The following is a 13,484-nucleotide window of genomic DNA, read 5'->3' as shown; positions in this document are numbered from 1 at the left end:
CAATAATAAAGTTATCTCCGTGCGACCTATAGGTCACTGGTTCGAGTCGTCGAAGCAGCCACTAGTGCTTGCATTACGGTAGGTTGTCTACATATACACCCCGCCCTTTTTGAAAAAAAAAACAGAAAAATGTATAAATTTACCCTCTACTGTTCGGATATCCTAATTTTATCCTCCGTTATATTTCGGTTGTTAGCAAATTGTTTCATATTTGTCCTTAACTTGAACGATGTTATAGTGTGCAGTAGATGAATTCTACATATTAAAATACTTTGAGAAATGTTTAACCAGAAAATAGGAATTTCGATCAAAGCTTAATTTTAGAATAACTCGGGTTACTGATAATCTAATATGGAATAAATAAGAATAATTGACTTGAACGATAGCCAAATAAGTAAAAGAAAGTAAAGTAAATTAGTGTATTCCAATAATATTCTGTGTCATTACAAATGTTATTTCTCTCCTTTTATAGTTATTTCTAAGTAATATATTTCTTTCCTATCATAACAGAGCCATTATGAGCAATTAATGGCATTAATGTAACGTTATAATTGGCAATCGTAACTGTTTCGTGAAGATTTTATAACGTTTTCCATCATTGATGCTCATTAATTATAGATAATACGTATCTGTACTTTTTGCTATCTAGGTTCATTCTTCCGCTGTCTCTTCGAATTACCAAGAGGTCCGAGTAACTCTTCCTTCTTATTTTCTTGAATCTTTGCCCGTGCCTGTTAAGGCTCGTGTCTCTTCAACTATTCTTTGCCAGCTGTCATTCTTTTATTGATCCACGTGTCTTGACGTATCATCACATAATTAATTCCAAATGCTAACTTGATTTTTCCCAATACAGATAGTCCCCCCACTTGTCATTTATTCATCAATTGAATATTTATGAAATGGATCTTATTAAAGCGGGAATTTTTGCCGCCATCCTTCGTATCATTATAACTTCTCCAAAACTGATGCTTCGCATGTCACTTCCATTTAATGCATGTGACATGTGGTGACTTTTTATTGGTTCTACAACCCTTCAGCGCCTTTTGAGGCTTTTTTTGGGCTTAAATCAATCACGAAGTGACAGGTTTCATTATGACATTCCCATCATTACCTTTTTTGTTTGACGATTGCTTTTGAGTATAAATATAACCTTTGTCTTTTCTTTCTCATAAAAGTTTCCCATCTTTGAATATTCATTCTTGTCTATTTCCTCGTACAACCATGTCTTCTTCGAACCCTAATCCCCGAAAAGTTCCTATTGTTGATGAACTTCCCCTTGCTCCTATTAGAAGCAGAAGAGGGGGAAGATTACGCAGTCTAGGGTCGGTTGCCATTAGAGGTTATTCTTCTTCTCTACCTAGTTCCGCTCCTCCTTCAGCTTCTAGAACTAGGGCTTCCATCACACATCGGTCTTCTGCTAGAAGTAGGGATTCCAATGAGTCAGTTCGTGAACCCACAATAGACGAGATTATCCCTTTTGAACTTTCCTTCTATACCGATAGAGAATCAATTAGGAACTAGGTTTCTTCTATATCCTCTCATGATCGTGCCGATGTTTTCCCTTCACAGATTACTGAAGGCTTGATTTCTGTTGTTTGTAGAGACTGTCACTGGAGTTTCGATTTCCCAGTTCTGATTTCTAATGCAAATCAAAGGATTACTTCTTACAAAGCTGGCTTTTCCTTTGTATATACATACCCTTTTACTTTGGGCTTTAGACCCCCTATTGAACCCGGTTATCATTGAACTCTGCCATTTCTTCAATGTGTGTTTAGGAGAAATTGGCCTTATTGTGTGGAGGATTGTTGCATGTCTAAGGTACTTAGCTAATTTGGCTCAATTGCCTTTCACCTTTTTTCACCTGATTCACCTCTACTCCCCTAAGTTGTTCCGACATGGGATATTCACTCTGGTGGCGAGGAGTAAGAGAGTTTTAGTCAGCCCTGAGGATGACAAGGACCGTATCTGGTATGCCAGATTTGTCGCTGCTCTTATGGTAGGGTTAGTAGGTGAAGAAAATGTACCATTCCCTGAAAAGTGAAATTTTGCACGTAAGTTTTATTTACAACTTTATTTCTTTTCTTTTTGAGAAAGGGTTTGCTCTTCTCGTGACTGTTTCGCTTCTCTTTTTTCAGCAACCATAGGAATTGTTGAAGAGATTCCCAATTTTCATGGTTGGGTAGAGAAACTGTTGACCATTGCTCCGATGGAAGTTATATCTTGGAAATACCTTTCAAACAGGTGTGGTTGGAAGGTTAAGACCCATGGCAAGATTCTTCCTTCTATTTTCATCTCAAGGTTAAGACCCTTTTTTTATAGATCAATCTCATCGGTACAAAGATGATGAAAAGGGTTTTCCATACAGAGCAGTTGATGCATGATAACCAGATTGAGGCAGATAATTGGAAAGAGCAGTATGAAAGTCTCCATCTTGAGATGGAAGTTTTACAAGAAAACAAATGTACCTTAGAGCAGCAGTTGAGGGTCATGGCATCGGAGTTAGCAACTGAAAAAGCTTCTCCCAACCAGGCAGGCAAGGATAAAAATCTCCTCGACTCATCATTTGTTGAACAACTCTCCAAAGCCACCGAGGAGATCATAGGTTTGAAGGCCTTGTTGAACGATAAAGAGGTTTATGCAGGTGAACTTGTTCAAACACTCACCCAGACCCAAGAAGATCTCCGTGTGTCTTCTGATAAGGTCAAGTTTTTGGAGAGTTCGCTTGCCCCTTTACAATCTTCTTACGATGTTTCTTTGAATGAGAGGGAGGAAATTAAGAGTGGAATTGATCATTGGGAAAGAGACTACGAGGCTCTTGAGGACAAAGCTATTGTTGAAGTAAGTTGGGCCATATTGAACACTCGCCATGATACCCTTATGGAGGTTAGCCAAGAAGGTTTTAACTTGGATGTTGAGTTAGCAAAGATAAAAGAGACCATTGAAAAAACTCAGCAAGACCAAAGTTTCTCTTCTCCCATGGCTGATACTCCTGAGAACGTTGAAGTTGATCCTGATGCGGTGATTGTCCCAGCTCCTTCAGACTAAATCGAGCCTTCTGTTGCTGTTGATGCCGTTTTGAACTCTTCTTCTGCTCCACAGTGAAAGTTTATTTGTGAAGTTTGACTCTTTTTTTTCCTTTTTGGTGGAATATGTGGTGGTATTACCCCTGGTCCCATTTTGGGGGTTATGTTTTTGGTAATAGCAAGTCCCCAGGTCTTTTCAGGGCTTTTAAGATAACAATCAGTTTATGACTAAGTTCATACTTAGTTTTAATATTATAAAGTTTTCATTTTAACTTAATCCTTTCGAGTTTCTGTTATACTCTTTTAATAATTTGCCTTGTTTTTTATAAGTCCAAGGTCTTGCTTTTTAATTCGTGGGTTTTTGTCTTGCCCTTTTGACTTTTTGCATTTTTAAAAATGCTTTATTAATTTTATGGATCTTTGAATCAAACATGAATTATAAAAGAGGGCCATTTTATATACGACACTTAATGAAGAAGACGTCTCAACTTCATAATGGTGTAAACATACGAAAGGAGAAATAGGAACACACATGTTTCTTGAAATAACTTTGATAAAGTTTTCATTCGAACTTTATCAAGTTTAAATAATATCTTACATGTATTTAAATATCTTCTATTACTTTTCCATAACGGTTTTCCTTACAACATATTTGCAAAAAAGAAAATTCAAGGGTTTCTTTATGACCCATGGCTAAATACTACCTTTAACTTAAACATTCGTAAGATTTGAAATCTGTATCCATGAGTGTATTCTTCACAGGTTTTTGGATCAGGCTTGCATTTTAGGCTCGTGACTTTGCTCTGAACTTGATATTTATTGAGTAAACTTTAGGCTTGACTTGAAATTCAATCGTTCATCCTTCTTTGCCTGACTTATACATATATCATATGTATATTATATAGTCCCCCAAGTATTTGAGCTTTGAAGTATGAAATCTCGAGCACTTGATTATTCCTTCCATGCGGTCCTTTTCCTGAAAAGGAAAAACATACAGGACTCGGAGGTATAATTTTAGATGAACACTGCTTAACCCATTTAAATTTCCATCAGAATAGTTGTAAACCTAGACTAAGAATTATGTTCTTTCCACGTGTCTTTCAGGTCGTAATTCATTATTTAGTGCAGCCCAACTTTCTGCCTATCATCTAAAATCATTAGTAAAATTTTAATAATTCAAAAATAAAAATCATTAGTGAGGATACCTGCCCGTTGGTATTCCCTTTCCTTAGAAGTAGTATCTCTTTAGATGAACAACATTCCAATTTGAGTAGAATCTTGCCATCCAACGTTTCAAGCTCGTATGCTTTTTTTCCTGAGATACCATGAATCTTATAAGGCCCTTCCCAAGTTAGATTTAACTTTCCTGCATTGGCTGCCCTCATAGATTGGAAAACTTTCTTGAGTACGTAGTCCCCAATCTTGAAGTATCTGAGATGAGCTTTCCGATTGTAATACCGCTCAATAATTTTTTTGTGCTGCCATCCTTATTAGTGCACATTTCCTCCTTTCTTCAAGTAAATCCAGGTTTACCCGCATCTCTTCTTCGTTCGATTCTTCAGTAGCTTGAGTATACCTCGTAATTGGTTCCCCTATCTAGACCGGAATTAAGGCTCCAGCCCCCTATACAAGTAAAAATGGTGTTTCTCCTGTACTTGTTTTTGTTGTTGTTCGGTAAGCCCATAAGACTCCAGGTAGTATCTCTGGCCAATTGCCTTTAGATTCTTCCAGTCTTTTCTTCAAGTTGTTGATAATGACTTTATTTGTTGATTCAACTTGTCCATTACCCACCGGATGGTAAGGTGTTGAAGTAATCCTTTTAATTCACCAACTTTGGAAAAATTCTGTGATTTGTGCACGTATAAATTGCGGGCCGTTATCACATAAAATTTCCTTTGGTACCCCAAATCGACATATGATGTTCCGCCAGATGAAGTCTCTGATCTCTTTTCTTATACCTGTTTGAAAGCTTCCACTTCTACCCACTTAGTAAAATAGTCAGTGAGTACTAATAAAAATCTTACCTTGCCTTTGGCTTGTGGTAGTGGACCTACGATATCCATCCCCCACTTCATAAAAGGCCATGGTGCAACGACCGAATGTAATAATTCAGTTGGTCGATGCATGTTGTTACCATATCTTTGGCACTTGTCATATTTTGCCACAAAATTTTCCGCGTCTTCTTCCATTTTTGGCCAATAATAGCCAACTCTAATCATGGTTTTTACCAAAGATCTTCCTCTAGCATGATTTCCACAATGTCCCTCGTGTATTTCTCTCATCACGTATTCTGTTTGAGAAGGTCCGAGGCATCTTGCTAGAGGACCACTGAACATTTTTCAATAAAGATTGCCTTGATTTAAACAGTAGCGAGAAGCTTTTTGCGAAGTGCTTGAGCCTTTTTCTTATCTTCAGGTAAAATTCCATACTGCAAAAAATTGACAATCTCGTTCCTCCAATCCTAAGTTAGATTATTGTAATTTACCTCGTGTTTGTCTTGATCAAGTATTGAATGAAACAAATGAATCACGAAAGTATTTTCTTCATTCGTTACTTCTGCAACAGATGCAAGATTCACTAGAGCGCCTGCCTCGTCATTTTCTTCCCTTGGTATCTGCATGACTTTCCAAGTTTGAAATTGCCTAAACAAATTCCGTGCCTTTTCTAGGTATTGCTGCATCCTTGCCTCTCTGGTTGTATAAGTCCCATGCATCTGGTTAAGAACAAGCTGTGAGTCGCTTTTGATTACTACCTACTCTATTCCGAGCTCTCGTGCCAACTCTAAACCTGCAATCACAGCTTCATGTTCTTCCTCATTATTAGTGACTGGATGGCACTTTATTACTTGTCTTATGGTTTCACCCGCAGGTGGTACCAGGACAATGCCTAGATCTGTTCCTTTTACATATGACGAACCGTTAGTAAATAAGGTCCATGTACCTGGATTAGATCCATTAAATATCTGCAGTTCTTTTTTTGCTTCTAACTGTATCCTTTGGCTAAAATCTGCCACGAAATCTACTAAAACTTGTAACTTTATTGCAGTTCTAGGTTGATATGTAATGTCATATTCACTTAGTTCTATAGCCCACTTGGCTAATCTACCCGATAACTCTTGTTTATGCAATATATTAGGTAAGGGGTAGGCGGTTACCACAGAAATAGGATGACATTGGAAATAAGGTCTTAGTTTCCTAGATTCCATAATCAAAGCTAATGCAAGTTTCTCTAAATGAGGATATCGAGTCTCAGCATCTAGCAAAAATTTGCTAACATAATAAATCGGTGATTGTTTACCTTAGTCTTCTCGAACTAATACGACACTTACCGCCACTTCTGAAACTGCAAGGTAGACAAGTAATTTCTCCCCATCTGTTGGTTTGGCTAGCAATGGTGGATTTGACATGTACGCCTTTAAATTTTTAAGCGCTTGTTGACATTCTTAAGACCATTCAAATTGGTTTTGCTTTTTTAAAGCTGAAAGAATTTAAAGCACTTTTCTGATGACTTGGAAATAAACCTACCCAAGGTTGTTATTCTCTCTGCCAGCCTCTGTACTTCTTTTTTGCTCGTGAGTATGTCCGGAATTTCTTCAATAGCTTTAATCTGCGCAGGATTTACTTCAATGCCACGGTTAGAAACAAGAAATCCCAAGAACTTACCTGATGAGACGCCAAATGCACATTTCTCAGGATTTAAATTCATGGTAAATTTGCGAAGAATCTGAAATGTATCAGTCAAGTGTTGAATACGGTCCCCTGTTTGCTGTGATTTGACCAACATATCATCTATATATACTTCTATGGTTGTGCCTAAGTGTTCTTGGAACATTTTGATCACTAGACTTTGGTATGTAGCCCCAACATTCTTTAAATCGAATGGCATGACTTTGTAACAGTAAGTCCCCCTGTCTATGGTGAAGGTAGTCTTTTCTTCATCTAGAGGATCCATTTTAATCTGATTATATCCTAAATAGGCATCTAAAAAACTTAACAATTCATGCCATGCCGTAGCATTAATTAGTTGATCTATGTGCGGTAATGGAAAAGAATCTTTAGGGCATCTTTATTCAGATCAGTATAATCTACACAAACTCGCCACTTACCATTCCTTTTAAGTACTACAACAGTATTAGCCAACCAATCTGGATACTTTACCTCGCGGATAGACCTAATTTTTAAAAGTTTTTGCACTTCATCTTGAATCACCTGGTTCTTGAAGGAGCCTTGCTTCCTTTTCTTTTGTTTGACATATGGGTACGATGGATCTTCATTTAATTTGTGGGTCATTACCTCCAGTAGTGTATCTGTCATATCTGAATGGGATCAAGCAAAACAATATGCGTTAGCCTTTAAAAATTCAATCAACTTACATTTCATTTCCGGGCTGAGGTTGGTTCCAATGTAGACTTTTCTGTCTGGCCAATGTACAAATAGCACCACAGCCTCTAGTTCCTGGATCGTTGTTTTGATATTTTTATTTTCCTCTGGTTCCTGAATAGTATCGGGCCTCGAATCTACATCTATTTGCCCACTTTCAGTTGAGGTCCGTGTTGATGCGTCCTCAACTGCATTCTGTGATTGCTATTTTTCGTCACTTTTTGCGTTTGAATTTGCCACGGAATTAATGCTCCGTGAAGCTTGTTGGTCACCACGGATTTTCCCTATCTCCCATTGTGATGGAAATTTGATAACTTGATGTAAGGTAGATGGAACAACGTCCATTTCGTGAATCCATAGTCTGCCGAGAATCATATTGTAAGCCATATCCATTTCTACCACCTGAAATTTCGTATCTTTGACCACTTCTTCTGCGAATGTGGTGAGTATTATCTCCCCTTTTGTTACGAAGCTCGAGTTGTCAAAACCAGACAAGGTGTGTGCCTTGGGTACCAGCTTATCATCAGCTTGCATCTCGTTTACCACTCTTAACAGAATGATATTCACGAAACTACCTGGATCAATCAAAACTCGTTTTACTTTAGTGTCATGTACAAGTAAAGATATTACCAGTGCATCATTATGCGGGGTTAGCATGCCATCTGCATCTGCATCATCAAATGTAATACTATCTTCTTCCAAAACTTGTCAAACTCGCTTCCCGTGTGTAACTATTATTTTTGACACTTTCTTTGCTGCTGTATATGTTACGCCATTGATCTCTTCTCCTCCATTTATGACATTAACCGTCCTTTTTGGTGAAGGAGGTTTTGAGGGCTCCTGCCTATTCTTCATATATGCTTACTTTCCCTTTTCACTAAACAATGCAATTAAATATACTTGTTTTAATAAATGTTCAACTTCACTTTGCAGAAATCTACAATTCGTCATTTTGTGACCGTGATCATTGTGAAACTCGCACAAAAAATCTGGATTTTGTCTATTCGGGTTTGATCTCATTTCCTTTGGCCATTGTACCTTGTCTCCCATGCTTCTTAAAACAACCACCAACTCGGATGTGCTAACATTGAAATTGTAACCGCCGATCTTTGCCTTCAAGCTTCTATCATCATCTCGTATCTATCACGTGTTTCGTTATTTTCCGAACCTTGATGATGAACCTGACTCTCCATCTCTAGATCTATGATCGTACCTTGGGTTTTCTTGTTTTGAACGTGAGTCCCTTCCTGCTGGTCCCATGTAAGGCTCGTACCTATTTTTACCAGACCTTTGTTTAGTTTCAGCTCATCTTGAACTCACCCTTTCATCTTCTCGAGACTGAGTGATGGTATCTTCTTCTATTCGCAGCTTCATGTTGTATCTGTTATAAACATCTTTCCAAGTTGTTGCTGGAAATTCTCGTAGACATTCTTTGAGTCTCCTCGTGGCTTTTGAACTTTTTTCATTTAGATTACTGGCAAATGGCATAGCCACCCAGTTATCAGGTACTCGTGGCAACATCATCCTTTCTGATTGGAATCTGTCTACAAATTCCTTGAGCAGCTCCGTATCTCCTTGTTTTATTTTGAAAATGTCCTCCATTCTTTTTCCAACTTTTTGAGCTCCCGAGTGTGCTTTGATAAATGAATCTGCAAGCTTAGCAAAATAATTTATAGAATTTTCAGGTAAAAGAGAGTACCGTGTTAATGCTCCCTTAGTGAGTGCTTCTCCGAATTTTTTGACTAATACTGATTCAATTTATTGCTTGGTCAAGTCGTTGCCCCTTTACACCGGTTGTGAATACAGTTATGTGATCCCGTGGACCAGTTGTTCCATCATATTTTGGAATATCGGGCATTTTGAATTTCTTCAGAATTGGTAGAGGAGCAACATTTGGCTTCCAAGATTGTTGTGAGTATTTGTCCATATCTATTCCCTTGATTATAGGTGTCACTCCAAACATTTTCTCTCTGCGGTCACTCTACTCCTTGAGCTATTTCTGCAAAGTTAGTACTAAATTTTGTAAATCAGAATTAACTGGGTTACCTGGTTCTCCATCACGAGATTCGCTGGGAGTTCCGCCACTGCCTGAATTAACGAGTCTTGAGCGAGGATTTTCTAGGGTGTTGTTGTTTGGAGTTGGTGTTGGCGGTACAACCAGCAACTGGTTGGTAAAAGCCTGAAGAGCATTGCTGACCTGTTGAGCGATTAATTTTTTCAAAGCTTCATCGATAGCTTGATCATTTGCAAGTCTGTTATTTTCATTCGATTCAGATCTGTCAGGAGTCACCTCTCGTGATTGTCAAGGAGAATGTTGTGGCGAAGGAGCTGGAGTTCTGTTACCTTGTTGGTTCAGTTGATGTTGTAGATCTCCTTGGTGTGGTATATTTTGTTGGTTATTGTCGTTGACATTCGACATGATTGTTTTTGATAAAAGAATCGATTTGGAAAGTAGAAGATTATCAAATTCCCAATAACGAAACCAAATTGTTTAACTAGAAAATAGGAATTTCGGTCAAAGCTTAATTTTAGAAGAATTCGGGTTACTGATAATCTAATATGGAATAAATAAGAAGAATTGACTTGAACGATAGCTGAATAAGTAAAAGAAAGCAAAGTAAATCAGTGTATTCCAATAATAGTCTGTGTCATTACAAATGTTATTTCTCTCATTTTATAGCTATTTCTAAGTAATATGTTTCTTTCCTCTCATAACAGAGCCAATATGAGCAATTAATGGCATTAATGTAATATTATAATTGGCAATCGTAACTGTTTCGTGAAGATTTAATTACATTTTTCATTATTGATGCTCATTAATTATGGATAATACGTATCTGTACTTTTTGCTTTCTAGGTTCATTCCTCCGATGTCTCTTCGAATTACCAAGAGGTCCGAGTAACCGTTCCTTCTTATTTTTTTGAATCTTTGCCTGTTCCTGTTAAGGCTCGTGTCTCTTCAACTATTCTTTGCTAGCTATCATTCTTTTATTGATCCACGTGTCTTGATGTATCAGCACATAATTAATTCCAAATTTTAACTTGATTTGTTCCAATACAAGAAAAAGTTTCAAATTTACCAATCTACTTTTGATTGGTTTAAAATTATCCTCGTTATACGTCAAATTAGAGCTTCGTCACGGTCAAAGGTAACTACGAGACCATTGTTGTCTGCAAGGTTACATGAACAATATTCTCCAAAGTACATAAATAAAGGTAAAATTAAGAATTCATATAGTAGATGCATATTTCTTTTTTTTTTTTTTTATCTTTTTCCTAAAAGAAAAGGATGATCAAGACATACCTAGAGGTAAAGTAAGAGATAAAAGAATCAGGATCACCATATTTGAAAGTAGTAAAGAAAGTGAACATATTTCTGATGAATGGATAACTCATGTCACCTGGAGGTATGAATGTTTGACTCAAAAGATATTGGAACTTTTTTGAACAAATCAATCAAAGAAAATGAAGGGGTAAATCTTAGCTAAATATAATAATCTCTAGAACAAAAGGTATACAAGGTGAATACAGAGGATAATACTTCTTGATCTTGTGAGGATGAATGATCAAATAATAAAGATACTAATCGTTTATGTAGGCAAGTATTATAGTGAATGTTCTCAGCTAGAAAAGCAGAAAAAGGAGAGCCCCTTACAAGGTTGTTTTTTCGCTATATATATAAGAGACAAACCCCTTCTAAGCCCTAAAAAACAAATCATGGGGAATATTCGAAGGAATATTCCTAATGCCCCCTAATGGACCTACACTACTATAAAAGCGTGCAGTCTCTGTTCGCTTGTCTATCATTCTCCACAGAACGTCGAGCTACGAGGATCTCGTCGTTTGTCGTATTCATCAACGGCCGTGGTCGTCCAAATTTGGACCCATACAGTTAGTGACTCCGCTTGTCGAGGTTGCAACTTGGTGCGTCCTTGATAAGCAGACACCACTCGCTCTTGTGGAGAAATTTGGTCTTACGAAGCTTTACGGCTTGGCCAATAATGGGAGGTCAGCATGCTCAACAGGACACCGGATAGTGTACCTTATCGGGAAATAACGTCATCTTTACGTGTGTTATCATTATGCGTGTTTTCGAGACATGGGTTGAGGGCTTGTCACTTCAATTTCAGTGCCACTCTACAACCTTCTGCTTTGATTTTGGCGCCACCCAATCCTATAAATAGGTGGAGGGTTTTTTTTTCAATAACTCTTGGCCATTTCATTCCTGGTTATCCTTTCTCATCTCTCCCGTGTTTGTTCCAACAACTTTCTACTTCTTCTCCCATTCTCCGTTCACAACTTTCTTTTAACACCTTTTCCATCGAAGAGATGTCTAGAACACATCGATCTCGTGAGGGCGTTTCTGACACAGCCCCGTTGTCCATGGTACTCCCTTCTGGCAGTGAGGATATGACGATGAAAGAGGGGGATAGTTTTCCCACTGTGGAGGAGTTGTTGCCGAGACACCCCATGTCTCGAAGCGACTTCATCAAGGATCCTCCCCCTACTCCTACCCCTGTGCTCTCTGAAACAGAACAAGTTCATATTGATGCTCTCTGTACAAAGTATAGAATCCCCGCTCATGTTGATATGGTTCCAGCGGGAAGGGACTTCGTGGAAGTTCATAGGCCCGGGTACTGCGCTTTTTATGAGTACCCCTTCGTGATCGGTTATTCTTTCCCCCTTTTTCCATTAGCGGAAGAGTTATGTAGATTCTATCAAGTTTCCCGGCGCAACTTTCACCATACACGCTTAAGATACATCTGTTGTTATGAAGTATGCGGAGTTGGCGGGGTGCGAGGTTATTGTCCACCACCTCTTGCACCTGTTCTCGCCCAGCTTTCATAGGGGCACTATGGTGCATTTGAGGCACCGTCGAACAAAGGAGCTGGTGGTTGGGACCGACGACTGAGCAAGTCGCAAGTTTTGGCATAAGTACTTCTTTGTCAAAACCGAACACCTTGTTTCTGACCCCGCTAGGTTCCCGGAGCGGTAGAATGAGAATCGTAAGTGTCGCCACTTGTTTTACTCTTTCTTTTCCTCTTCATTCATTATAGGGTTTGTTTGCTTCTCGTTTGCAGCTATAGAGCGTCTACCCCACCCTATTGCGGGTATAAGAGATTGGGTAGCCCGCTTATTGCCCCATGTAGCGGAGACCCGAGATTGGCCCGCCTTCGTGAAATGTTATGGACCGAGAGTTTCATCTGGTAAATATCTTCCCATATATTACTTCGTTGGTTATACACCGTTATCTATTGATACGAATCTTCATGATGACAGGTCGAGGAGCTTCTAGGTGGAGGGCCCCAGTCCCTGCATTCCAACATGTCGTTGTTGCTGCAGGAATGCAGTTTACTTTGAATGAATCTGTTCGAAGGGGTCATACTCAGCCGATTCAAATGGAGGGTCCTCTCGAGATATGGTCGTGAGGGATAAGTCTTGTTCCATACCGACCCCTCACCTCTTGGAAGAGTCCTCTAATGGGGATGAGTTGTTACTGAGAAAAAGGAGGAGAGTGGAGCTTGGGAAGGATATGGATGTGGACACTGGTAGAAGTAGGGTGGGTGCATCGCAAACAGCACCTGTGCCCACATTTATGGCCGACGCTATCTTAGTGGGGAGGTCTCCCCAAGCGGAAGGGGTTTACCTAGGAGGCGGCTCTGTGCGCTCCACTAAGGGAGGCGCGTCATCCAATGTTGGAGGGGGCCTGCACGTCGAGGGCGAAGGCTCGAGTTCAAATGTCGACCCGAAGGACGTTCGTGAGTTTTTAGAATGCCATACTCATGTGTAGGTCAGAATGGAGGGTTCTGATCGGCATATAGTTGTCCTAGAGGACTACAACTTGTTGTCAAACTGTGATCAGGTGGCGTCTTCTTTAGCCCCTTTATGTGCTGCCCCCAAGAGTGAGGCACGTAGAGCGATGAGCGATATGGAGTTGTCTCGAAACTTTGTCGGCATGGCCTTGCGGGTAGATGTCTTTTTTTTCCTTTTGGTTGTTGGGTTTGCTTTGTTATTGCCGATTTATCTTTTTATTTTACCTTCTTTCTTATTGTGCCAAACCCTTATCATAGAGACTGAGTGC

The sequence above is a fragment of the Nicotiana sylvestris genome, chromosome 12 (assembly GCF_000393655.2).
Source record: "Nicotiana sylvestris chromosome 12, ASM39365v2, whole genome shotgun sequence".
Taxonomy (NCBI): Eukaryota; Viridiplantae; Streptophyta; class Magnoliopsida; order Solanales; family Solanaceae; genus Nicotiana; species Nicotiana sylvestris.
Note: the sequence above shows the minus strand (reverse complement) of the source record.